Source organism: Lonchura striata, chromosome 4 (assembly GCF_050655825.1).
Source record: "Lonchura striata isolate lonStrDom1 chromosome 4, ASM5065582v1, whole genome shotgun sequence".
NCBI lineage: Eukaryota > Metazoa > Chordata > Aves > Passeriformes > Estrildidae > Lonchura > Lonchura striata.
This window is the reverse complement of record NC_140706.1, coordinates 34,616,555-34,641,079: the sequence shown is the minus strand read 5'-3', so window position 1 is coordinate 34,641,079 and position 24,525 is coordinate 34,616,555. Positions and strand designations below refer to the sequence as shown.

The 24,525-nt window shown below is 35.7% G+C and overlaps 1 long non-coding RNA gene across 1 annotated transcript in view; it reads left to right on the top strand.

The window, feature by feature from the left end:
• LOC116183617 (uncharacterized) overlaps positions 1-24,525 on the top strand; it is a 131,276-nt gene that overhangs the window by 46,739 nt on the left and 60,012 nt on the right. The window contains exon 2 of the long non-coding RNA XR_014954775.1: positions 21,296-21,370. This is a non-coding gene — a long non-coding RNA (uncharacterized LOC116183617). The remainder of the gene's footprint in view (positions 1-21,295; positions 21,371-24,525) is intronic.

Sequence of the window (24,525 nt, the reverse complement as noted above, 5' to 3'; positions counted from 1 at the left end):
TACAAATAAATGTGGGTTTGTTTACAAAGATTTACTTAGACTTAGTCATAACCAGATAAAGAACTGGAGCTGCTAGATCATTTCTTATGAGCCATTACAATTAATCATTTCTGCTAAGCCGTGGAGTGAATGAAGAGATCTATAAAATTAATTGCATCTCATCAGGTACCAATGACTTTATTTCAGTGCAGTCTTCATGAAAACAGGAATATTCTCATTTCACAGGTGGCTTGATGCTTTACCTCATTCAGGAGGGAAGCCAGACTATCTTCATGGTTTATTAATTTACAGCCTAACAGGTAGCACCATCCAACAGTTCTGCAGTCCAACAGCAGAGCCAGGCTCTGCTGTACTCTCTTTGATGACAGCGTGCTAATCCTGCAGAGCCTCATATTTGACTGACACTTTGAATGGCTGCTGTGGCCTCCTGTCAAATTACGGTAGGTTATAGACCCAAAAATTGCCTTCCCATCAAGGGTTAAACTATATCATGTAATTGAGACTTATTCTAAAAAATCTGCTTGCCCTGAGGTCAGGCAGAGCACTGAGCTGCAATCATTAATAAGCCATTTTGTGTTTGCCTCTGTGATCAAAGAGTTCTTGTCCAGAGCGCAGTAGCTTGTTTCCTTTGCATTTCAGCTTCAAATTTAGTTTCCAGAGAGAAGAGAGAATAAATCCTGACAATAACAATGGTGAATCTTTAATGGCACTTATTAAAGTCAATGTTTGATTTTTCAACTGTGCTACCTGAAATTCAATTTTTAGACCAAAAATGCATTTAAAAGATTTGGGGCCTTTTGTAACAAACACCCTTTCACAAGTTATACTGATCTGCTATGTTCGATGGAAGACTATTTTATGTTATTTGTTCCATTAGTTCGTTTAATTTCCTTTATAACAGCTAACCTTTATAGCAGTTTAAAAAAATCTAATAGCAGCTTTGATCTTCAGATATCAGCTAGAGAGTACTTCACACTTAGATTTTAAATAATGTACTGTAGAAAGCTACCATCCAAGAAAAAATCCTCAATTACTTTAAAAGCTATCCTTCTCCATGCTTTTACATTTACAGACCTTTCTCCTTTTTTTTTAATTTCAACTTCCATATTACCGAGATGCTTTAAGAAATTATTTATGATAGCATTACCTCATACTAATTTGCTGCTCAGTGCATATCCTAGAGTTGCATCTGCTCTTTTAGAACAGGGAACATGATCTAGCTGATACATATTCTTCCTCTTCTCTGGCATAATCGATGGAAAACTCTCCCCAGAGACAGCAGTGCCTTTCTCTTCTTGGACAGAATGCAGTGTTGATTTAACTATTGCTTGGTAAATACATTAAAACAAATTTTAAAAAATCCCAAAGCAGAACCCTATGTTGCAATACATTTATTTTGCACCTCTAGGACCAAAAAATCTGACAGATAAAGCTCTGAGCTTCATATGCTGTATGAGTTAATGGACCTTGCTGTCTGTAACTAAACTGGCGCTATTCGATGTGCATGTGTTTGACTATGGATATGCGTGCCTGGCTTCATCTACATTTGCTGTGGGCATGACTGAACACAGACTGCTCTACATAATACACTGCATATAAGCAAAGATGCTTTTTCCCTCTAGAGGGGAACTGGTTGGGAAACATCCATGTTTCTAGAGTAAATTTCAGTTTTTCAGGAGAAAAAAAGTGATTTGCTTGCAGGCAAATCAGATGGAAGTCTCTCAAGCTGCAAAGTCTGCCAGTTTCACCTGATTACAGATTATTAAAGGTAGGAGGTCCTAAAATGGGCACCTACACATGATGCAAGTGCAGCCACCAGTTGTGCATAAAGTGCATGGGAAATTGGATTACATTCAGAATGAGAGCCTCAATTCTGCTTGGCACCAGTGAAATGCAAAGGAGAGGTCTCAATGATGACTAAATGAATGCTATTCCTTTCTATTATAAAATTCCTTCTGTTATTCAGTATCTACACTTACTTACAAACAGAGAAATAGCTTTTAGAATAAATATTTGCATTGAGGTCCTGGTATAGGAGGTACAGATTTAAATTTGTGTCCTGTGTGATGAAAAATGAGGCTTGCATATTGAAACCACCAAACTGCTGGGTGGTTTCTCACTCCTGCTGAAACCTTTCTGCCTTCTATTAATAATTGAATAGGCTTGAAACTGTCTTGCCACAGCCTTGCTATTAACAATGTCAACTAATCCAGTTCTTAATTTGTCCATCCCTCAAAATATTTGATTCCTGGCATATGATGCTACAGTCAGTCTCCCCCACCTGAGGTGACTGCTGAACCCCCTTGACTGCTGGATACATGCACGCGTAACTTGTGATGTCCTCAAAGTACCACCTCCCTGTACATTTCAACTCTGCTACCAGTGTGCTAGGGTGCTTCTTGTCTTGATTCCTGAGATCAGAGTGCTTCTGAACCTGCCAGTCCTGCTGATCTCTGTTAGGCAATTAAGTTAGAGGCATGTCATCGCTGAGAGATATATTAAAAGGCATTTGCTGACATTACTGATCACATTCTGAAGGCTGTTTCCAAGAAATGGGAGACAGATGATCTCAGCCAGATCTTAAGTTGCCCTTCCCCACTCAATTGCTTAGGTGGAATTCAGGTTCAGTTGAAAGGTGAGCCAGGTGAATGGTGACAGGACTGTCACTCTTGTTTTAATTCTGAATGACATTGTTTTTAACTTTCATGAAATAAAAGGATTTTTTTATATACTCGATATTAAAAAGCATAACAGAAATTAGGTAGTTAAAGCAGTTATAAGAAGAAAAATATTAACTCTACTTTTTCTGCTAGTTATAACAATGAGGGCAAAGTTTTTAAGTCTGCACTGCCAATCTTCAAAATATTTTAAGAAATTGTTTCTAAGAACTGGATAAATGCAACTAAAGCAAGAGACAGAGGTAACTTTAATCTTATAATTGTAATTTAGTGATCATAGATTTATCCTTTAAGATTGTCTGGAAGACAGAACTGGTGCAGACACAGCTGTTATCTGTCTTAAACTGAAATATCTGTAAAGAAATATCTTGGAACATTTAAATGTGAAATTGTGTGTACAACTTATATATCTTGAGCTGGGGAGGAGCAGAAATCAGATAAGTTACTCTTTCTTCATGGAAATATTACAAAACTCTTAAGGATCTCCTAACTCAAAAACTCAAACTCACAAGAAATCTAATGAAACATATAACAAATATAAAATGTACCCATAAAGTACTTCTCTCAGGTCATTAAAGTACTTTCTGCAAATTGTTCCTAAAATCCTCGGACTGAAGAAAACAGAGATTTGTACAATGAGACTTACAATGTGGTCATGTGAGATTTGCAATTCTTTCATCAAGCTTTGTAGAACAGATTTGTGCCTTTTTCCCCCCATTTCTTCAATTTCACCTAAACAGTAAACAAAATTACAAAAGTAGATTTATACAATAAGTTTCAATTTCTTCTCTAGAGAATCATCATGCTTTGTGTTTGGCAATTCCATCCAGAGACCCTCTGACACATAGTGAGTAATGGATGCCCAACACTGAAAAAAGGATGGGGAAAAAACGCATTTGCTCTTGGCACTGTAATTGTTTACAGTGATATTTTAGGCCACCTTTGGGATCAAGGTCCCTTTTACTAGTTTAAAATTATATAGTATGAAAAATTCCTCACTTCAGAACAGTTATAATCTTACTGGAAATGAATGACAAATGGAAGGTAGAGGGCAGATACATGACTTGTAGGTGCTACCTCTTGTAACTCAAGGTCATTTAGGTATGTCCTATATAAAAGGGTGTGAGTATTTTAGTATTGGTACTGTATGAAGATTAGCAGTTGAGAGAATAAACTTAAAAGACAGAAAACAAGTCCAAACTAGTAGTGGACAGGGAGAGATTTGCTTCCTTTCATAGTTAACCTGTGCACACGGAATATGTGAACAGGATTTTTCTCCCTGTTCACACATATGGTACCAACCCTTGGAGCCCTTCTCCAGGAAGTGAGTTGAGGAGGGGGGACTGAACATGAGTCTCAAGGAGCAGGAAGTAGGCTCAGACAGCTCTGCCCCCCCCTCCAGAGGACCTTACTTTCCAATCACATCTTTCCTGTCATAACAGTCAGAATATTTGAGACAAAAAATGCTTAGTCCTGGTCCTCCACCCTTGACCTATACATTTACAAGGTAGAACTCCTTAGGAAGTAAGAAGTGCATCATTTCAAAAGGTCACATTTCATCTATTTACCCTTTATTATTGGTGTCTCCTTCGAGTATTAGTATTACCATTTTGGATGTCTTGATAGCTGGTGTAGCAGCCTGACATTAATTAATGTTAATTCATGGGTTTTGTATCACACTCCTTGACTGACATGATATTTTAGCAGTGCTCACCAGTCCTGCTATGAAGAATTCCATTGGGCTGATGATGTTCCATTTTTATGCAATATGTGAATAATCTCTTGGTTTCAGCTGCACAATCCATTATAGTTCTCTCCCCATTTCTGCAAATTAGGCACAGTCTGAATTGCCTAGTTTGTCACAAGTCTCTAATTCACATTAACCAAGAAAGCAGCTGTGGTACTCAAGTCGCAAAATTTTCAATTTTCGTAGAAGATTTAAGAGAAATTATTGTGTTGCTGGATATTATGTGCTCATTTTTTAAGTCTGATTTATTATACAGGGGTTTGAAGAGTTTGGTTCTCTTTCTGACAGTAGCATCTACTTAATTCTATGCTTCATGGTTCGAGACTTCTGGCAAAGTATGAGATCAGCCTCTGCTCAGTAGTTCATCTGCTGGCTTTGAGACCTTTCACTGCCTGCAGCTTTTCTGTCCGCCAATTTTGGAGGAACTCTGCCTGCAGAAAGCTCACTACTCCTTTCTGTAGAGGACTTAAACACATGTCTCTCTGCTGGGGATATTTTGAGTTCTCCAGTATATCTCCAGGTATGAAACTAACCACTCTGTTCAGCTTCATCTAGTGACTTCTATGTTTGGCTAAAGGTATATATATAATAGCACTGTATGGAAAATCACGTAATGCAAAGCCAGTTTCCAAAAAGGAGTCCTGCAAATTTATTTGCATAAAGGACAGTCCACTGGTGCACACACCCATGGGGTTTTCTTGAGATTTCGGAGGGCGCAGCCTCCTTTGGTCCTAAACTCCTGGCCACACATTGCCCTCTTCCTTTCCCCACTTGCTGAGGTTCTGGGAAGGTTCAACCTTCCTGAACTACCTACCATGTATTTCCCCTTGAGCCTGCCGTTTTGCCTCAAAGTTCAGAAATTCAGGATTTTAAAGACCCACTGTTCTGTTTCAGAAGACAAGCTGCCTGTGCTCTGTAACAAACCTGCTGCTTGAAGTTAGTAGAGACATTAAGACCCATTCCAAAAATATTAATGTCCATACCTTCACCTATAGAATTGTTTGTAAAGACTTTAGCATTTTCCCTATCAGCACAATAATTATGGCAACAGTTTCATGCTCTTTTTAAATTGTTTTACTGAAGCTTAGATAGACTTGCAAATACACAAGTTCTTGTTTGCCCTTCAAAGCCTCTAATTAAAAAAAAAAAAAAAGAGGAAGAAGAGAAAGAAGACAAAGAAAGAAAGAAAGAAAGAAAGAAAGAAAGAAAGAAAGAAAGAGAGAAAGAAAGAAAGAAAGAAAGAAAGAAAAAGAAGAAAGAAAGATAGAAAGAAAGGAAAAATAAAAAGGAAAATTAAAAGAGAAAAAGAAAGAAAGAGAGAAAGAGGGAAAGAAAATAACTAAAGTTTACTTTTTATTTGGAATAGGACTCCTAAAATTTCAGTGATAGAATTTCATAGTTAACCTCCTCAGACCTGAATTAACTGAAAATTGTTGAAATATCAAAGCTTCAAAGCCAGACACCTATTGTTCTGAAAAGCTCCCTGTCTTCCTTTTCTCTAGCACCTATTGCTAAATTGCTTTCTTTTTATTACCTTTTCAGCTGTTGTGAGGCTTCTAATGGCTTCAATTTTTCAAGGTCTTTGCTTAATTTGCTGCAGTTCTGACTCAATTATAACTCAGAGCCAAGAGGTCTTCATCTCAGAGTACACAAATTTTGGCTGGCGGATCAGCAGCCTGGGTCTCTGCCCAACCACCAAATCCCACTGCTTCTGGAGTCAGATATGGATCAGAGGAATACTTCTTGATAAAGTCATTGTACTGCTAGGCAGATGTGGAGTTGCGTTATTTGTATGTTTTATTATCCCTGTATTATGTATTGGTTTATTCCTTTGTACCCCCATATACAACTTGGTTTATCCCCAGTTTTCCCGCCTTGTCCTCCCTTCCCGCCTTCCCAGTACCTATCCATCACCCTGGAAGGGGCACTTTACCCTCCCCCCCGGTGCCTTGTCTGTCACTCGGTGCCCCTTCCCATCCATCCAGAAGCTTCCACTCAGGGCACCGGGTGATTGGGCGAGGACCTGGGACTCCCCCCATATCCTTCCCCCATTGGACCCCACCATATCCCCCCATCCCGGAGCCACCCCCTATCCCTATCCCCATTGGTCGTTGGATACCCCTCCCTTACAGTTTATAAGCCAGTGCAAGCACCTTGTGCTTGTTCCTGTTGGCTGGCCCCGTTCTAGGATATTTGGCCCCGTTGGGCTACAATAAACTCGGACTTAGCCCGCAGCAGGATCCGCTCTTCATTTACCACCGCGAGGCTTGCTGGCGCTGCCCGGAACCCACAAAGGCACTCTCCAAACCCCAGCTGGGAGCGGCGGAGGGTGCCTCCATCGCCCGCCCTCGCCCCACAAGAGCTAGCCGGGGCTGAGAGAAAAGGGATTTGGGGCGGGAGCGCGGCAGGCAGCACATTTGCAAAGGGCAGATTACCAAGACCAAATGTTACCTTTGCTACTGGAAGGACATTTAAGTAAATGTTAATCCTTGGTGTCTCCAGAGATCCTTTTGTTCTTTGGGATGATGATCAAGCAACTAGTCACACATAACAGAAAACCACTATGCATTTTGATTACTCAGAAAACATTGTCAGAAGGCCAATTCTCTCCAATATCTATCTATATCTATATCTATCTATATCTATCTATATCTATATCTATATCTATCTATATCTATATCTATATCTATATCTATATCTATATCTATATCTATATCTATATCTATATCTATATCTATATCTATATCATCTATATCTATATCTATATCTATCTATATCTATATCTATATCTATATCATCTATATCTATATCTATATCTATATCTATCTATCTATCTATTTATCTATCTATATCTATATCTATATCTATATCTATATCTATATCTATATCTATATCTATATCTATCTATATCTATATATCTAATCTATATATCTATATATCTATATATCTATATATCTATATATCTATATATAGATATATATAGATATATATATATATATATGCATGAAAGAAATTGGTGACTAATTATAGTATGGGACCTGAGTGGAAGAGACAGACATATCAAGGAAGTACAGAGAAAAATCAGAAACCAGAATTTCAAGCTATTTGTGCCAGTCTGTTTTTTGGGAAGTTTTGCGAGTTTAAATTACAGATTTATCCTTTTCTCAAGATTGATTTGGATGACAGTTCTAATGTAAAATATATTTTCACCATTCCTACTGAAACCCCAATTTTAGACTCATTTACACTGAAATCTATTCAACTTAAGCTGGTGCTTTTGGAGTTCTTTATATTACTCATTTTGTTTGCAATCAACTCCACCATTCTAGCTCTGTTAAAGGAAAAGAAATTGTAGCAGCCACAGTATAGGCAAACATAGGGAAAAAAACTTGCAAACAAACTGAATATATATATATATAAGTGCTTTGAATTCCATACAGGGGAAATAAAAATGATTTGTATTAAAGGTTAAATATACCCTAAACTACAATGTTACAAGTTTCATAGTAATGATGTCTCTATATCCTTGTGCAATACATCATCAATCCACAGCCAAATACCACTGACACTGTACATATTTTATTTTTACAGAAAAATATTTGGATACCACATACCTCTGAGGCAGTTCTGGAAATTTTAAATATACTTCTTTCTTGGGAAAAAAGGGAAGGACATCAAGATGAATGATGAAATCTAAAAAATGAATTTTCAGCTATTTTATGTAACCTGGTAGAAAAGGTAAAAATTCTTGTTCTGTTTCACTCTACCCAGAATTCTGCTGATAGCAATCAGGAACGGTTACATTACCTAACTGTAAGAAATATCTAGTTGTTACTTAGTCTTTCTTCCTGGTGTGAGAAGGACCTATGATAATACAGCTGGACAGGTGAAACATAGCATTTTAAAAGTAACATTACTGAAGCAAGAGTTCCTATTTAGTTGCAAATTTGCAGTACTTCCTTTTTAGTCTGCACTAAAGGTATTTTATTCTTCCTCCTGGTGAACCAGACCAACACTGGCTAGAAAGCTGATAAAAGGTTATCACGAGCTTGCATGGCACCATTCTTTATGAATCTTTTGGCTTTAGTAAGGAAGATAATCATGATCAGAAGGACTCCCTATTAGATGTTGAAAAGACAATGTACAGAAATCAGTGGTACAAAATTACTGTATTTCTAAGGCTGAGTATAAAAAGATAAGCAATGTTTACTGCAATCAACTACAAACTAAATTCAGCTGGAGAGCAATGCTCTCTGCTCTATATTATACAACTATAACATCTCTTCAATCTTCTTGTGACCTAATTTTCTCAATTCTATTATGTGCATTATGCTTTCATGATACTAACAGAGTATTATGAGGGTAATGCTGTCCTTGTGGCTACGATCTGGTTGAAAGGGTAGGCCTAGACAATGGTCTTGTATGGCTAATTTGTAATACTTCCATCATTGTACTATTGTGTGTATACGATGACTGTCAGTTCATTAGACCTTAAATCCGCTTATAAATACTTGATGCTAAGTTCTTTGTTAAAGAAATTTTAAGCCTTGTCTAGTCTAGTGATGTGTTTATTGTTTAAATTAAATCTTAATATTTTACTTGCTCTAATGTTTTGTATAGCAATAGAATTTTACAAGGGCACAATAGGAATAGGCTAAGCTAGCTCTACTGTTGTGAAAAGGTTTTCTGTCTTGTGCACTTTCTGCACGTATCTCACTTATTCTGAGATTTAGTGGCTTATGTGTTCTCTTAGACATAGTCATCTATATACTATGCTGCTGTGACTATTTCATTATTCTGTTTCTTGACTTCATGCCCATGTCATCAATTCAGCAATTGGTTATTCAGTTTGTTAATGAGGGAAAAGTGCAATGACCATTCAGTCAAATTACAGAATATAGAAAAGGTCAAAGTACTAGAGTTCATTATTCAAATTCATAGAATCTTGTACATAAGAAGCTATATTTTGCATTCCCCAATACTTCATTTCATGGGAAAATTATTACAAGAACATAATACAGCGTAAAATTAATCCACACTAAGAACAAAGACTGCAATTAAAATGCTAAATGCCATAACTTGAATCCTTTATTTTGACAATCAGTGGAGTAAGAGTAAGGATTTCCTCTTGTACCACAAGAAATCATAATTTTATAGTTATCATTTGCCACAAGACACTAAGTACATTGTAAATCTACAGCAAGATACGGGTGCCAAAGTGTTCCTTACCTTCTTCTCCCCATACATAACTCAGTACGAATCAAAATTCTGCTGTGTTTCTAATCCTAGAGATATGTGAAAAAATGGCAAAGTTTTTCATCAAGGAAAAGACAGAGATAAAGAATACAGACAGGATTTTGTAGGCTCAAGGTTTCTAAAATCACCTGTGGTAGTCAAGATCATGATGACAATCTTTATTGGACAACTATGTAAATATTCACTGTAAAAACTGCTTTAAACCACAAACTTCTTTCTGGAGCAGAATTTATAATTTTATCTCCATTCTTATAGACAGCAGTCACAGGACAAGGGAATTCTGGTCATTTGCTCTGGTTTGGTCTGATAAATCTTGTACAAAATGGAAAAGCCTTGAAAAAAGTTTTAGAAATACCTTTCCTCTTAGCTCAACCCTGGATGACAGGGCACTTCCATGAGGTGCCAGATACAATCTTTCATGTAGAAGAGAAATTAATTCCACCTCTTATCTTTCAGTAACTATTTTAACTGCTACATTTACAGATAAAAATTAAAGGGAAGGGTAGATTTTAAATGAAATAATGTTTTCTTTTAGATGTCATTTTTCCTTTCCTGGGTTATTTTCTTTTTGTCAGAAAATGTTTAAATAGGTAATTCAAAAACTACACATCAATAAAGGCAAGAACATCAATCCAGAAGAGAATACATTTTCAATTTCCTAATGGATAGCATGTTGTTTTACTTATAATTGCAAAGCTGGTGAGACATTTTGTAACACCCAATGGTTAGTTTTGCTTGGTATAGCTTTCAAGTCACGTCTAAGTGTGGAGCTTTTAATTGGCAATTTTTTCCATAATTTTGCTCTATATGTTAATGCTGCATATCTACGTACTTGTTTCTTCCATTATCCAGAACAGTTATTATTTTTATTCATACAAATATTAGACTCTCATGATGGTCATCTGAATTCACATATTTCTGAAGCCTGTAATTTCCCTCTATTCTGCTTCACTAAATGGACTTACTGATATTGTGATGAATTGAGCTATTGTACTATGTCTCAGTTCTTTCTTGCTTTTAATTATATTCCATTCATTAATATGACAAATTGCAAAGTTTCCAGTTTTGTTATTCTTTTCTTCAGTATTCAGAAAAATAATTTCATTTTTAATCAAGGAAAATTAGAGCCTCATAGCAGATAAAAAGAGAGAAGTTATAGTGAAATGACAGGTTGGATCAAGCTGAAATCCGCACTTGACTTGTGTTCACAATAATCCAAATTATGAATCAAGCTGCTTTTAGTCAGCTAAAGGCTTGCTTTACACTGAGTTTTGTTTTACTTGTTATGTCATAAGTAGAATAGGATTGCTTATGTGACCCATTAGTCTCTCTAAAATTCCATTTTACAGGCAAACAACAATTGCTTTGAGACTTTTAGCAGCTTTCCACCTGTTTCAATTGGTATTTTTAGTAATTTATTTGGGGAAATAAGTATGGTTGGGTAAAAATTATATACAATGGCCATTTATTTCATATAGCTTTGAGAAAAATTTGGGAACACACTGTTAAAACTTTATTTAAAGTCATGCATTGAGAAGGAAAGAAGAACATGTACTTCAACATACAGTAAAATATTCATAATTTCTTCTGACACATATGCTGCTTAAACAATAGCTGTGCCTGAACACCATTGCATTTTATTGCCAAATCCACTATTACAGACTTGAAAATCTGAAGGACATAATTCAGATGTACTGTGGAATTTTTCAACGGATACATATTTTCATTGACACTTGTGGCTGCAGTTCATTCAGTAGGGGATTTAATAATGTTCAACAACAAAGGAGAAAAGGTTATGAAGATCTTTACAAAGAAAACAGATACAAATATAAGAAAATGCCATTATTTCATTCCTTGGAGACATTTGAATGAGGACTTTCAACATTTCTAAAGACCTTTCACTTCTGTCTTTTTGACTCCCTGGTATTTTTTCATTCTGTCTTTGTGGTGTTTTGTAGATTTTTTACATAATCCATTTTTTGTCCTTTTTTAAAAGGAAAATAATTATGAATTATAACATAGTCATATAAACAATTTGGAATGGAAGCTTGATATATATGAATAAAAGTTAAGTATTATCTAAATATATTAATCAAAGGGCTGAAGAGGTGTAGAGGACATGATCTCAAATAAACCAGCAACATTTTAAACCTGAAAATGTGACTTCTCTTACCTTTGCTGCTGTGAAGAAAAGGTTGATGATTCTCTGGAGATTCTGTGATAGCTCAAGACATGTCAATGACTCATCTGTAAATATCTATTTCCCTGAAGCTAGCAAGGAAAACTCCTCAGAATGTGCTTGATAATATAAATTTTATCATGAAGACATATACATCTTGTAATTGCCACTTCAGGGGTGAAGGCCAGATTTCCTGGCAGGTGTGAACTGGCATATGTCTGCTGAAATCATAGAACTGCTGTGTTACATCAGAACCTGGACCTATTTCCTGAGCTATTTTTGTCATGTCCCTAAAATCAATTCCTTGAAGGCTAAGATGGTGAAGAAAGGAAATAACTCTCTGTTCTTGGGACATTGCCTGCTTCATAGATTCTTGCCCTAAGACATTTGGGGTTTATTCTGTTATAAATGATAAAATGTAAAAATCTATGCAATGTGAAAATGGTAGAGCAAAGGAAAGAGAAAAATGCAAAAATAACACAAGATTTGAAATCACAGTTTAGTGAATTTTCCTCTTAATTTTGGCTATTTCAAATAATCTGCAGGTATATTAATGTAAAATAAAATCTATGAAGCAAATGTTTGCTTCTCACTTTTTCTATATTTTGCAGTAGAGTCGGAATTAGACTTATAGGATTCTATGCAAAGGAATACTTAAAGATTGCTGAATGACCAGACTTTTCTGAAAAATCATTTATTTTTGTTTTGATATTCTGTGGATATATGTTTATAGACTGCCTTTTAATATTGAATAGCACAAATGACACCATATTTTCTCCCATGTCTGAAAAAATCACAGCAACCCATTTAATTTTCTATGTTTCCTGCCAAAACACTTAGTCCATCTCTCATCTAGATATCCTTTCTCCTCATTGTCAGTGATATGAACTATTTACTACACCTTATATACTCTAATAGCAGTCAGCTCATCCAGTTGCAATCACATTACTTCAGGATAAGACTGTTGTGTCCCAGTCCTTTACATAAGACATATCCACGCTGGAAGTGGTCTGTTTTTAACCAGTGAAAAATTAAATTTACTGGTAAGAACTGCGTACGTTGAGAACAAATTACTTTGTGAGTCAGCTGGAGCAAAGGACTGGAAACCTGTGGGCATAAAATATGCATGGGACTTTCAGCCTCTAGAAGGGTGTATTTGCCCAGATATCTACAAAATTTTTGAAGCTGAAAACTTCAGCCTTAGCCAGAAAGTGGGTTCAGCCTGAAGTAGGTCCAGCTGCTTTAAGGAATACGTCTACCTGGCCCAAGACAGAAATCCTGATCTACATGCTTTGCTTCTGTACTGGCTTTAAATATCCAGAGGTTGGCAGCAGGAGCAGGAGCAGGAGCAGGAGCAAAGGCAAAGGCAAAGGCAAAGGCAAAGGCAAAGGAGGCACCTAGGTGCCACAGCAGGTATCTCTGCTGCAGCCTGGGGAGGATCCCATGCTGGAGCAGGAGGGTATTTCATTAAAGGACTGCAGCCCATGGAGAGCACATACTGGAGCAGGGAAAGGATCAGCAGAGAGAAACTATAACCCCCTCCACCCTCTATCTGCTCTGTGCCACTTGGAACAGTCAGGAATAAAAGTCAGGAATAAAAGTGTGAAGTTGGGCTTCAAGAAATGGAGAGGAAAGATGTTTTAAAGGGTGTCTTCATTTTTCACCACATAAATCTATTTTAATTGCCTATAAATTAACTTAATTTTTTCCCAAAATTAGTCTAAATTGCCAATTGCGCTAATTTGTAAGCAATTTCTATCTCTTTATCTGAATCAATATTCATATTCACCTCCACCCCCTGAAACATCCCATGAAGGAGGGATGTGAGAAGCTGGATGGCCATTTGGAACTTAGCAAGGGTAAATCCAGCAGGGGTTTCTTTTCAGAGAAAAGCTAGTTTTGTGTATAACATCCTTGATCTGTGCTATATTTACCTGTGTTGCTTTCTATGCTCTTTTCCTTTCAGTGTCTGTTGCAGGGATTTTTGGGGTATGTCTGCCAGGCATTGATTGCCACAGGCATAACTTCCAGTTTCCTCACAGGTTTGAGGAATATTTGAGTTCCATGGACTTATTCTTCATAAAATCCTTTGAGATCTACATATGAAACCCAGTGTATTTGAGCTGAGTTATTAATTGTTTTCTCTATGAGCATAGATCATATTAGAAGACGTCAGAAACTGACATGATGGTTGGGAATTTAATGGGGTATATTTTCTTCTTGATAGGCACATATATTTCCCATTAATGCTAATGGGAATTATATGTGTGCAGCAGGAGAACACACCACTTTGCATGTAAATTTCACATTTTATTTTACAGAGGGTATGTAACCCTATTATCACCAGTGCAGGCACAAAAATTTTTATCTCAGTTCAGTAGGTTATAATCAAACATTAAAATGATCTAGCTGAACCTAATTTTATTTTACCTTTCTAACTCATTTGTAATGAAAGTACTTTAATCCAAAGCATTTTCTGTGTCATGTGTGTGAATAAATAACCCTTTTCTTGTAGTTGTTTTTAAACTCAAGCTAATAAAACTACTTATTTCCATTTCCATCAGAATTACAAGTATAGTTAAAAGGCTTGCACAATTTATATTTGAAACATTCTTCAGGAAGAGACTGGTAAAAGATCATATCCTTAACTATTGAAGGTGTATTATAAAATGTACCTGATAGAAAATGCTAGCTTTTATAAATCCTATATTTAATCTAGAAAGTATGTAGGAATTTTACCATACAGTGATTTTTCAAGCAGAGAATATATAAGGCTGTACATTTTAAATAGCACAAAGTCTTGTGACTCACCTTAGGGTAGCACTGACCATGAGTTATAAGTTGTATTAGAATTAGAAATCTCTCCTGTTTATTCTTCCCTTATGATTTTCATCTTATATGTATGAATTTCTACTTTTTTCCCTTACTAACCTGTCCAGTCATACCACAAGTAACTGCCTTTTCCCTGGTACATTCAAAAGGCATCCCTCACATTCAGGCCTATTCGATTTCAGGACTCTTTTATGAAATGAATAGTAATTTAGAAGATGTCAGTGCACTTAGAAACAAAAATGTCTCTTTATTAAGTTTTTGGAAGAGAAAAATTCCTAGAAAGGAAAAATATTTTTTCCCAAATTATCCATAGATAAAACTGGAAAATATTAATTCAGCTGAAGTGTTTTGCCTTCCCAAAAACATAATAGTATAATAAAATGAGCTTTACATCTAGCATCATGAATTCCAGGATAACATATTAATGGCAAAGATCTATCTGGAGATCTCTGGCATGAACCAAGATTTTCATTGTTATCAGGCTCCATTTTCACAGCAGAAAGCCTCTGGGAGATTTTAAATCAAAACAAACTGAGGTTTTGCAATAAGACTTTGGTTCTTAAGCAAATTCCATCCTGCTGAAACCCAAATATAAATCACACTGGACTAAAAAGCAATTAAAATTATAATTTATTTCAACTGCTGGCAAGACTCAAGTTCTTTTATTTGCTAATCAAATAAGAGGCATTGTAAAGGTAAGATAGCAATTTGGGCAATATCTAGAGAAGATCAGAGATCCTTGCTGCTTTACAAAACTAAGAACTGATACTTTAGACTTCATGTACAGGTGAAAAGCATTTCATACCCAAATCAGAAACCTGAAGCCAAAGGGAGATTTATCATTGACTAGGAAAATAGCCTAGGAAAAAAAGTAGTTTTTATTTGACACAGGTAGATACTTTATAATTTTGTTTTTTGGTTATTTCTTCTGCAGTATGAACTCCTTTTTTTTGTGCAACTCCCTAACTCTGTTTTTCTTCCTCCTGCCTTATACTGATTCTACTTCTGAGACCTCAGTCAGATCCTTGGAAATCAATGTGGCTGGAGTTATTCCAGAAGAGGAGATTTCATTATACTATTAGTGCAAAATTAGCATTCCTTAAGAAAACCCCTAAACTTCTCCTCTCCTGTTTGTGTACTGTAGAATCTTGATACATAGAGTACAGCAAGACAGATTTCTACTAATACTGGCAAGATTTAAAAAAATGACTAATCATTATTATCCTCATCATCATTGGTACAATTTAATTTTAGCTAGATTTTCTTACAATTTACCTTAGATACTTTTAAAAATATATATTTCTTACTTCTGAATTATGAAAACAACATGTATAAAATTCACCAGAGAATTTTTCATCCTTAGGAAGCTACAGGAGTACTTCAGTTCTACAATTACCATCACTGTTCCTCCAAAGCAACCTGCACACCTTTTATATAAAATTATATAAAGTGTAAGGTTACAAAGCTGACTGGTAAGAAAAGTCAAGATTAGCCAGATTCTAAGCCCAGTCTTCTCAAAAAGACATAAATACATAGTGAGGAATGACAGCTTTTCTGCAAATATGTCAAACTGTAAAATATTGTAATGGGTATTCAGTATTAAAAAAATATTTCATCTTACTTTTAAAATAGAAAAGTATAAAATGTGAAATTCTCTGATAAATTCTATTGGTTTTTGCAGATATTCCTCTAGGCCTTTGTGCAAATGTTAGTCACATGAAAAAAACCTCATTACAAGCATAGACAAAACTCATGTTTCATGCAGCTAAACTTATGCACATATTTTGGAATAGTCTCGACTTTAGATTTAGTAAAGTAGCCTGACTTTCCATCCTAGAAAATCTTTTAGAAGCTTGACTCAAATTGCTGATCTCTGTATAGAAAATAAAGGCATTGGACTGATTTCCAAGGGATTCCTGTAAGCTGTATCTTCTGTCCTTTCTCAGAATCCTACTATATGCTAAATTTCATGAAATTTGTCATGTGGCATTTTTGATAGAGACTAGGATGTCTGATGTAGATCAGTGAAGCCTGGCAGAGGCAGCCAGCACTAGTACTAGGAAGTTATATTCAGGTAACAGGTTTAAAGGTACAGCCAGTAAGGACATTTGAAAAATGGTGTCACAAAGATCCTTATGACAAGACACACAGAATGTCCCCATAGGGTTCAGGAAATGTTAGGCCTGCAGAGGAAAATGTTAAATATATTTCAGTGGAAGAGGAAAAAATGCATTTATTTTCTACTTTTTCTGTCAGAAACATTAAATATTTGCTGTGTAAAACCATTCTTTCAGTTTTCACAGAAGTCAAAATGAATCCAAACTGTTATCAGCTTCATAGAAATTCTTACTTTCTAAGTGTATTTTAAAGATAGTCTGGAATTTTTTGGTTATACCACTCTGGTTTATGTCATGGCTGTTCACATGGTGGGGACAGAGATAGAACAGTAAAATAAATATCCTTATCAGAGCAGAAATTGGCCCAGACTCACTCAGTTTGTTAGAGCATGGTGCTGATAGCACCAAGGTTGTGTGTTCCACCCCTGTCTGAGCCATTCACTTAAGAGCTGGACTCAATTATCCCTCTGGGTTACCTCCAACTCAGATCATTCCATGATTCTGTGAATTTGTAGAATACTTCAAAAAGCAAATTAACATTCAAACCAAGATGATATGTGTGGTTTCACTCTTAAGCGTGGATTAGACTATTTGGACATTTAAGAAAACATTGAAGACCCTGAGAATCATGCCACATTCTTGAGCCTGGACTCACCCTGTGACCTGCTTCAACTGTCCTGATTTCTGTTGAAATGAAATTTTAAAACTCATCTTCTCATATTAGTGCCTTGAAAACCAGTCATGCTTAAGATACTTGAGCCAGATTTACCATCCTGGCAGCTGGGATACTCAAGCTCAGGAATACTGTAGAAGCATAATTTTTGACAGTTTCGACAACTAGGCCTACACATATTCAGAATTATTCAAATTCTAAATTGTACTCAACAAAATCTTAATCTCAAAATGTTTTTGTACCAATATCAGAGGTGGCAGCAAGGGATTTATGAAAGTGGCTGAGGATCTGCAAAGCTCAATTTCATCCTTGCAAAATGCAAGCTCCTACCAGTCAACCGTGTCAGAGTAACCGTGTTGCTGAAACAGAGCAATGAAAGCCAGAGTGAGGGAAAGGCTTTATCCAAATACTCAAAGAGCTATTAAGTAATATTTAGGGGACTATATAACCATTCAGCATGGCTAAAATTGCCAAATCCTCTGCCTGATTTGGCAGTAGAACCAAATCTGGACTTTCATGAGTAGCAAAGCAGCTCCACAAACTTACTTATTCCTACAGCTTTATCATCTTCTTGTTCTACCTAACCCATTTTTCAGCTGTGGTCTAGACCTACAGCTGGGATAAGAACTTCTAGATTGTATTTGATAAATGCAAAAACTCTGTGAGCATAATTTTCTAGCACTTATTCAATTTGATAGAATCTGACTATCTCCCTACTTGTTAAAAAAAAGCCTTTTCAGAACCTGAAAAATTGACAGCTTGATCCAAAAGGACTAAGTGCAAACAAAATCTTTAGCGTCTTTTCAAAATGAAGCCTTGAATATTTTTCTGTGTGTCTCCTTGGATTTATTGTGTAAACATATGTAATCTGATCCCTCAATGTCATGGATTCTGTGTGGGTACTTAAATGATCAAATAGCTGTTGCCCCAGGAAACAGGGAATTTCTATCCATATAAATTGCAATTATTATTATCTGAGGTCAAGCCATTTGTTTTTAAATATTTGTGTTTCCTTTGTTGGAGACTGTTTCTATTAGCTACTTGAGGAAAACTCATGTTAAATCCTTGGGACTCAAGGATTTGTGGTCTTTTTAATGTTAATTTTCTTGAAGTTACAGAGAGTTCTTAGGTCTAGCTCTTCTGTCAGATGAGCATTAGTAAAGAAAATATTTTAAAATGATAAGTAATGTGACAAGAGGCTCTGCTAAATCTCTCATGGTTTTAGTCTGTTTGTGTGTCAGAATGTTCCAGTCCTTCTCCACAATGAACTTTTAAGCTGTTTGATATTTATCCAAAATACCTTTTTTTTTTCTTTTTAATAATAACATCTAAAATAGTCCTAGCACATTTACTGTGACACTAATATACCTCAGGGCCACCTTCTTACTGCACAATTTACCTACAGTATTCATTAATGGCTGAGAAAAACACACCCTGTCACGGCTTACTGCAACCTAAAAGACTTAAATTGCATCCAGAAAGCTGACAGGCCAGTGCATTATTAACTGAGCCACTGAGACCCTTTAAACTGTATTGTATATAAGTTTATAGCACAGGGAGTACAGAATTTTAAGCTTGCACATTTTAATGTATTTAATTTGCCGCACTCGGCAGTTTGCTTTGTGAACTGTTAATCTTTTCAACCGATACAGCAAAATGTCACTGTATTCATTTGCAGAGTATAATAGGCTTATATCCTGAAACAATAAAGTTATAATAGCCTGCCTGCTGCCCGGAGAAGTTATACAAATTCAGCATGTACAAGGTGTTGTGTGTCCTACTTACCCTCTAGCTTTTAAAACTCATCTCATATCAGTGCCTTGAAAACCAGTCATGCACCTTTGGTGAGATAAAGACAAGTAAGTGTCATGGATCAAGCTCTGCTGAACTCTGTCTCCCTCTCTCTTTTTCTCTCTCTCTGTGAAGTTGCTTGCAGTATTTTGATACTAATTCATTCTTGCCATCTCCAGCCATTGCAACTGGAAGCTGATGTCACAGATATTCAGGTTTGTTCTGCACCCCCTGTACACACACCAGTATGGAACTGATGGGTAATTCCTTGACTTGTTCTACTGGCAGCCAGGCAATCACAGATCTTAGGAAACAAAGCCCTGCTGCTAAGCTATCTAACCTCAAGGAAAGACGTTCTGCATACTTGCTCAGACTTTACTGATGTTCTTTATATTTGCCCTCCATTTTTTCTTCAGACCATTTCTGTTTAAATTGCCATCTCTATTTTCTACAAGTGTTCTGAAAAGGATTATGTCATCATGGTGTTTCTACAGAAGTGAGACATCCTCTGCAACAGAGAATTGTAGATGTGAGGGCAATGATAACAGTAATAAAGGGAATTCTCATGCTATCAGTGCCAGCATAGTGAGATGTGGCTTTTATTTTTTTTTATGTTTTCTATATTTTTTGATTGAAACTTATTGGAGAAGGAATTCATTGGTTATTTCTATAATAGGATATCCATTATGAGGAGTGACAACTTCTCACAATGAATTTCTGTCAGATGACTAAATAACTAAATGACATTTATTCTTAGGCAACTTTAGGTTCACTTTGTGAAGTGCTTAGTTAACTTGCAGGACATATTAAATTCTTAAACTGAAATGCAATAGAGAAAAAATACTTGTAAAATGAAGTCTTTATTTTCTGAACTATTTTTACTCATAGTGATTAATTAAAAGGTAGCCTGAAGCAGAAGGTCATGCATCTTGGTTCACAACCAAACAAAATCTTTAGGGGAATATCGATAAAGTGATCCCAGGCTGATTGTAGTAAAAAATATAATGTAAAGAAATATAAGATTCTCTAAACCAAATTCAATACATTAAAAAAAAAAGTGCTGGTGGTAGAACAAAACTTTCTGGATGCCCTGGACTTTAGCAGTTCTAAAGGGGAGAGTGGATCTTAAAAGGCAAGATGACAGGAAGGCAGTAAGAAAGTTAAAAATCTATTTTTCATATTGAAGAAAACCTTTAAAATTAAACTGCATTTTTCAGTGGAATCCTATTTCTAGTGTTTGCATTGTCTGAAAGCATTAACAAAAGTAGGCAACATCTTAATGAAAACTATTTCTTTCAGCAAAAGAAAACATAGCTTTTAAAACTGTGCCCTGGCTGCCAGGTTAGTTTGTTATAGAGAATTTAAGGAAAGATTAAAATCAGAGTTATTGAATAAGGTTATGATGAGTTTGCCTGTCTCTTTTTAATGAGGAAATTACAGCAATGGTTTAAAAATTTTCCATTTGTAATAGCATTTATATTGGAGTGCTTTAGACTATTGCTCAAGGTTACACTCTGGTTTGGGTTTTTTTGGGTTTTTTTTTGGTTATTTTCTGGCTTTTTTGTTTGTTTGTTTTTGTTCTTTTTTTTAATAGGTAGGGATTCCCTCTGTTGCTGGAAATATAAAATACTGAATGAAAGCATGGGTCTGGTTCTTTTAACTGTGCTGTTTATAGTCTTTTAAGTTTTTTTTATTTGCATATAGAATGTGGAGATATCTATGACAGAGTGTGATGGATCGGAAGCAGACAATTAAGCATCTACTAACTGCCAGTGAATTAAATACTATCTGGCACAGGACTATACATGCTCCATTTTGACCTGCTTGACCATGGCACACTGGCTAACAAAACTTCTCAAGCTCTTGAGAAGTTCTCTTGATTCGTGGGGACATGATCATATATCTTTAAGGTCTCAGACAGTGTAATCTTGGAAGCACTCATTATTAGAAACTCATTGCTACATTTTGTATTTTTATGTCTGCTGTAACTTCTTGATTTATTCCTTTGATATTATTTCAAAGATTCATCAATCAATGCTGGTTTTGAGGTCCAGATCATCTGAATGAATTTAGCAAACTACAAGACATGAAATTACTGTAAGTAAAATCTTTTCAAATTTTTACTGTGGTTGGGGTCAGGGAGAGTTTTTAAATAAAATATTTAAGAAACATCTTAAAATAACCCAATGAGAATGTGAGAAAATTACATTATTTCTTAGACTATTTTAACATCAAAGGTAGCACTGGCGAGACAGATAATCATTAAAAGCTGAATTGCTGAAAGTGTCTCTATAGTGCACTTAAATATATTTCAGTTGAGTGAAATAATTTAAAACCTAAAGTGTGATCCAGAATTACATATGTCAATTATCATGTTGTCTGTGATATTAAAAATGTATGCAGCTGGAGGCTAAAATATCTGAGATTTCTAAGAGTTAGAAACACTTCATCCTGTCCTTTTTTTTTTTTTTTTTTTTTTTTTTTTTTTTTTTTTTTTTTTACTGGGGTAATTCTAGGTACTGAATGGAAATAAACCAGACAATGAAGGGAAAAATTCTTCTATTTTTTGACATTCTTGGAAGCCAGGATAATATGAGAGATTTGCAAAAACTAACTTTAATATATTTTTGTGCAGATTGAATTTGATTACCTGCTGCTGACGTTGCTTGACTGAATGCAATGGATTTTTCAAATGGAATAAAGTCTTTCATATGAAGAACAATTTAAAAATATGACATCTACTGTGTTTGCATGTCTGCATGACTATCAAAATTTTTATGAAACTGGCACACAAAATTTTGTGTCATCTTCATTATTCCATAAACATGATGCATTTCTTTTCTTTTATTATCCAAAGCCATGGAAAGACACCACTTGAACAAAATGTTACTAAAGTTAATTTGCTCTTCACTGCTCTATTGTCTCAGTTTTTTGGCCTCCATGTCAACATTAGTAAGGGTAGGACTGATCACCACAAAGTGCAACAAATTCATAATAACAAGGCACTTATTTTTTCCTTAAGTCATGACAAAAGCCAAGGTCAGAAGAGATGCTTTACCTACTTGGCTATAAGTTGGAATTACAGGAAAACTCTTTCTTGGTATTTTGAAGACCAAGGTGCAGTTCACAGAATCATAAAATATGATGAGTTTGAAGGAGCCCACAAGAAACACCAAAATCCAGCTCCTGGCCCTGCACAAGACCCTTCCAAGAATGACACCATGAGGATATTGTCCAAATGTTTATCAAACTCTGTCAGGCTTGGTGCTGTGACCGCTTCCCTGGAGCTTGTTCCAGTGCCCAACCACACTCTGGGTGAAATTTTTTTCTAATATCCAACTTTAAACCTCTACTGATGCATCTTCAGGACATTCTCTCAGGTCTTTTCACTGGTCACCACAGAGAAGAGATCAGTGCCTGTCCCTCCTCTCCCTCTCTCAAGGAAGTTGCAGACTGGAATGACATTTCCCCTCAGTCTCCTCCAGGCTGAACAAACCAAGTGACCTCAGATGCTCCTCATGCAGCTTACCCTCAAGGCCCTTCACCATCTTTATTGTCCTCCTTTGGGTGCTCTCCAACAGTTTAATATCTTTCTTAAGTTGTGGTGCCCAAAACTACATACAGTTGAGAGGATTCTTGCACAATGCACTTCAATCACAAAGCTTAGCTGTTTGGGAGGTAAATACACAAGTATGAAGAGGGAAATACTGTCTTCTAATAGTCCTCAAGAATATCTAAGACCTTTTTAAATTTATTTTTTTTTTAATTTTAATGGAAAATTACATACTGGGCTTTGGCCTTTAGTTATTTGCTGTAAGATTTTCCAAATGAGATATCAGGGACTGAGACAGAAGTACAGGACTTGTGGTTTGTCCAGTAAATTAGAAGAGATTTTCTTATCAGAGAATCATCACTTCTGCTGGCAAGCCACCTGCTCAAAGTTGTATCTGCAGATTTTGTTGTGAGGAAAGTTAAAGTTTCATGGAGATATTTACAAATATTAGTTAGAGATATTTCAGTATTCAATACTTGAAATTCACTTTTCAGGAGTCCATTATGATCAATCACACAAATGATCCAAGGATTTGGCTTAATCAGATATTTATTCAAGTACAATATGAAAAATGTAAAAGTACAGTAAAATAGGACTTCCCTAATTCCAAAATTAAAGGAAAAATACTTGTGAAACTGTGGCCTTTATTTCATTCAAAGTCCAAAATTGTTTATTCTATTCATTTATTTCAGTGTTTTGTTGACTAAGATTATTTCCTAAGAAAAAAATTGCAATGAAAAGAACTTTATTACCCATCCTGTCAATAGACTTAATCAGGAACATTGTTTTCCATTTGCTTTTGAAAGTAGACTTTTCAAAAGGTATCCACAGATGTCAAAGAGTGAGGCCTTTCAACTAAAAATATTATGTGATTCTCTGTTGTTTTTTTTTTAATTTAAAAGAAGCATTTGGACTGGCCAGTCATCCTGGACATTCATATTCCTGAGTCCTATTCTGTGACTTAAAGGATGACATTCCTTCAGAGGCTACTGGGAATCCATTGGTAATCAGAGGATTGAAAGTCATCTGAAAATGACATCTGCCTTTTGTGATCTGAATCGGAGCTTGTTTTATTTTAGCTTGCATGAAAAGTCCCTTGACTGACTAAAACTATAACAATTGATAACATTTTGCAATTTTCAAACTGAAATAGTTTGTTCATTTGCTTTAGTTCCTGTATTTTTAAGCAAAGTTCGGAAGGCCTGTCCTTTTGAAACTACATGGCACAATAATTCAAATGGAAATTGTAATTCATACATCAACATTAATTTGAATTTGCTTGTTAAAACACTTGTGATAGGTTACATGTACTGTAGTATTACTGTTGTGATTGTTTTTGCTTTTATTATTCTTCTGGAAAAGGATATGCTAGCAATGCTGAACAGTCAGACATATTTCTGGCTCATTTTATAATGCTGTGTGGGAAATTTGATCACATGGTCCTCCTTGCAAGTGTTGTGGAAACAGTTTATCCAGGATTAAGAAAAGTTTTTGTTCAAGACATTAAGTGCTTCTCCATCATTTTCAAAGTTTGAACTTCACCAACATCTCTCCTGGGTCATATATCTGTCTAAGGAGAGTTCATATGGAGAATATGTGCTGATTTTTACCTTATTACTGCAACTGTGAGTATGTTGTATTATTTATGTTTATCCCAGGTAAAGGTTAGCTGAGATAGGTGATGGTTATTTTATTTGAA